This window comes from Mirounga leonina, unplaced genomic scaffold (assembly GCF_011800145.1).
Source record: "Mirounga leonina isolate KUSES-001 unplaced genomic scaffold, KU_Mleo_1.0 Mir_99, whole genome shotgun sequence".
In the NCBI taxonomy this organism is placed as follows: Eukaryota; Metazoa; Chordata; class Mammalia; order Carnivora; family Phocidae; genus Mirounga; species Mirounga leonina.
The window spans coordinates 1891722-1896472 of NW_023270971.1; the positions used below are offsets into that span (position 1 = coordinate 1891722).

General features: G+C 32.4%; 1 pseudogene; it reads right to left on the reverse strand.

Annotated features, from left to right (window-relative positions):
- Positions 1-4422: 4422 nt before the first annotated feature.
- Positions 4423-4540, reverse strand: LOC118006842 (annotated as a pseudogene).
- Positions 4541-4751: the final 211 nt, after the last annotated feature.

The following is a 4751-nucleotide window of genomic DNA, read 5'->3' on the forward strand; positions in this document are numbered from 1 at the left end:
ATACTGTTTAAAGTGGGGTATGTACAGTTAATAACAAGTGTTAGTAAGGATGTCGATAAATTGGACACTTGTATACTGTTGCTGGGGATGTAAAATGATATAGTCACTATAGAAAAGTGCATGGCTCCTCCTGAAAAAATTTAAAATAGAATTATTATAAGATGTAGCAATTCCATTTCTGGCTATATACCCCCAAAGAACTGAAAGTAGGGACTTGAAGAGATATTTATACACCCATGTTCATAGCAGCATTTCTCACAATAGCCAAAAGGTGAAAGAAATCCAAGCGTCCATCAGTGGAAGAATGGATAAACAAAATGTGGTATATACATACAATGTAATATTATTCAGCCTTAAAAGGGGAAAGTAATTCTGACACATGCTACAAAATAGGTGAAACTTGAGGACATTATGCTAAATGAAATAAGACACAAAAATATAACTACTGTGTGATTCCACTTACATGCGGTACCTAGCATAATCAAAATTATAGACACAGAAAGTAGAATGGTGCTTTCCTGGGGCAGTGGGGAGAGGGTAAGGGGAATTATTGTTTAAGAGGTACAGAGTTTCAGTTTTGCAAGGTGAAAGGATTTCTATGAATGGATAGTGCTGATGGTGGTACAACAGTCTGAATGTACTTAATGCCACCAAACAAAACACTTAAAAATTGTACATGTTATATTACGTATATTTTACCACAATTAAAAAAACAAACAAACTCAATCTAAACTTTAAAAAAAGCCTGGTGTGTGTATCTATCTATCTGTGTTTGTTTCTGTGTCTTATGTTGGGGGGTTGAGGAAGACAGTGGGCATTCTTTTTTAAAAAATAAAAGGAGAAGAAAAAAAGAAGCCATCTTAAATAATAGTAATTAAATTTTGCTAACCACAACTTCTGAATAACTTGAAATGTTCATTTCTAAAATACACTGGATAAGAAAGAAGTCAAAATTATCCACATGTGCAATTTGTCACTTTTATAAGAAACATGTTTGGTCCAGGCTCAACGTTGACATCTTTTAATTAACTAATCATGATTTTGGAACACTAGTCCACGCTGCTTTATAAATCAAACACTGAACCGAAAGGCAGGTCACAAGAACCGCGTCTAAAGACACTATAATATACCCTTTAATTGCTGAGCTGTCTTTTTCTTTAAAGTTGTAATTCCCCAATTTTGGATATCACAGTAAAGTTGACACAAAAGATAGCATCTTAACATAGTATTACTTAACAAAGATGGCTGTCATTTCTGTCACATGAAAACCCTGTCAGGAGCCACACTTCAACTTTCTGTTGCCATAGATACCACTTTTCCTCTGTGACCAAAAGTGAAAAACACAGCTCAGTGTCACAATTCAAATATAAAGAATAGAAACCCCTTCAGAAATATATACAAAGACTCAGGAGCAGGTCTCTTATCACTGGGATTTCAGTTACACAAAGTAAAATTCTAGAATATCTATAGTTGCTTGGCCAGTGGAGAAGTTGAAGAATAGAATAATAATGATGCAAAAGGCAATGCAGGTTTGAATCAATGCATTGCTTCTAGGTGCATTTTTTTCATTTAGTAATAAAAGAATGTACCTCATATTCAAGTTGCAAAACTTAACCTGGACAAAGTTAATTTCCTGGTGTAGTATACATATTAATAAAAGAGCAAGTTTGACATTAAGTGTTACTGGGATTGTTTTATCTTGAACTGCACTTAATTTTATCCTAAAGAATGGTAGTCAGAGATTATCTATGAATTTAAGGGCAATTAATAAATGATGCATATTTGGACACCAGAGAAGTCTGAAGGGCAAAACTATCCAAATTAAAATTAAAGCCCTGATGGAAATAAGTATATGGCTGAAAAACACCTGTACACCAGTAAATAATATGTTCAGGAAAAGAGTCTCCTTCAGAGACTACGGTTGTTGTGGAGTTTTGCCAAGCTTTTGCCAAATGTTAACCCTCCGTGGTCTTTTGTGTCCTTGGGTATGAGAAGTGACAAGAGAAATGAAGAGTCTATACTTGAATGCCTTTGAAACTTACAGGATTAAAAATGCATGTCTATCCCCCTTTTTTTCCTTTGGGTCTTATTTATGGAATCTTGCAATAAGTGCAAGTTGAATATTCCTGGTCTAAGTAAAAAAGCTAATTAAAATTATGAACCAACAAAATAATTATTCATATGATAGCTATTTTTCAGAAATCTATTTAGTTTTTATACAAAAAGGCAAGTGGGAAGAGACCGTTAAATTTTTACATTTACTAATGCAATCGGTATTATATTGTATTGAGTAATATTTGGGGGATCAAAATTCCTTCATGAGTTATTACCTACAATAATTGGGAGGCAACAGGCATGATAGGTGAGCCTACGGCCTTGGGGTTAGATAGAACTGGCCTCTGCCACTCACTAGCATGGGATGTTGAGTAAGTTACTTAAGTTCTCTAAATCCCAATTTTCTTACCACATAATGAGAATAATAATATCTACCTGATAAAATTATCACAAAGTTTAAGTAAATAATATTATAGAATTTCTAAACACACAAAAAAATCCTCATAAAAATATTTTTAAAAGCCCAATATTGAGTGACATAAAAAAAAATGGCTATATACAGAGATGAGACACACCATGTTGTTTGATGGAAAGACTGGATTTTGTTTTTTGGGGTTTCTTTTTTTTAAGATTTATTTATTTACTTGAGAGAGCGAGAGGGAGAGAGCAGGGGAAGGGACAGAGGGAGAGGAGAAGAGAATCCTCAAGCAGACTCCCCACTGAGCTCTGAGCCCACCATGCCACCCACCGGGCTTGATCCCACAACCCTACAATCATGACCTGAGTCAAAATCAAGAGCTAGACGCTTAACCAACTGATCCACCCAGGCACCTGGAAAGATTGGATTTTGTAAGGAAAAGTATTTTTTTTCCAAAGTACATTTTTGTTTTAGCACAATTCCAATCAAAACACAAGCAGGATTTATTTGGAAATAGACAAAGATCATGTATAAGAATAAATGGGATCCAATGAACACAAATAACTTTAGAAAGAATATTAATGATTGAAAACTTTTAAAAATTTACTAACAAAATTCTAAATAGTATAGTCATGTTTGAAGAATTATGAGGAGGCTCAATAGAGGTTTGATAAGTCAGAAATAGATTCCAGCACATACAGTACTTTGCTATCATAAAAAATGTTACATGACAAATCAGTAGAGAAATAAATGGTTACTCTCTAAATGATTTTAGAAGTATTAGGCTAATTTGTTAGGAAAGAAAAGCTAGATTTTATTATATATCCCAGGTAGAAATAATAAACAAATATGCTAAAATATATGTAAAACTTAAAATCATTCAAAGATCTAGTGGAAATAACAGAGTATTTAGGAAAGGGAGATGAATTTCTAGGTGCACAGAATCACTGTAAAATTCCTGGAGGGAAAGGTGTATACATGTAAATCAATATGTTAAATATTACATGTCAGTAATTTCATTACCAAATGCATAAGACAAGTGGCAAAGCAAGATAACGATGTTTGCAACAAGTAGTATTACACAAAGATGACTTTCAAGTCAAATAAGTAAGTCACTAACTCTGCAACAGAAAAGATGGCCCAAATCATTTAGGTATTTTAGAAAGGAAGAAATACAAATGGACAGCAAACACATAAATAAACGTTTTACATTACCAATAATTAGGTAATGCAAAATTTTAAAAGATGTCATTATCCTTCATTAACATTGGCAAATATAAAAAAAAATTCCAAAAACAGAGATTGTTTGGTGGGACAAGGATTTTCATAAAGTACTTACGGAAGTAAAAATTGACAGAACCTTTTGGCAAAGCAATTTGGAAAAACAGAGCTTTCATTCTTTTCATTTTCTTTTTCCAATAATAGTTGTTGCCAGAACTCATCCTAAGGAGATGGGAAGAATTTTCATTGTAGTGCTTCTGTGATAATAGTAAGCATTCTAATTATCATTAATGATTAATAGTTAAATAAATGATACTACATCCATTAATTAAATCATCTCTCCATTAAAATTATTTTTAAAAGTTCTTTAATGACATTAAAAATGTTCAAAGTATATTAAGTGGGACAAAGGGACAAATCAGAATACAAACCAATTGCATAATTGAATTTTGTGTAAATAAATATGTACATTCCACATTTGTGTGTAAGTGTATTCTTACAATAAATCAAATTAGAATATTAATGGCGATGCAGTTGTAGAATGGCAGTGAAAATACATCTCAACTTCTTCTCTACACATTTTTGTATTTGCCTGATTTTCTTTTTTTTTTTTTTCCATGTTAGGCACATAAAGACTCATTCCATCTCTATTAACATTTTTAAATGAATATTGGAAATATTCATTTTGCATTTATAGAAATAATAAATTTTTCTGGTTTAACATCTTGTGATATTCTTCAATTTGAGTTATCCTTTTACTATTAGATAGAAAACATATCAGATAGTAACTGATAAGAACAGATACTATACTTGATTTTGATTTTGGCCAAAAGGCTGAAAAGCTATCTAGTTATTCTTTTATTATTGTGATTATCTCCTCCTTCTATTAATGAATCATTTTGAATAGCTAATATAAGTGCATGGCACAAAATTCAGAAGGTACAAAGACGTAGATAGTGAAAATCCATCTTTCTTCCTCCTCTGCCTTGCATCCACCTAACTCCCCTTCTTAAGGCAACTGATGTTATCAGTTTCTTGTTTATCATTCCAGTTATGG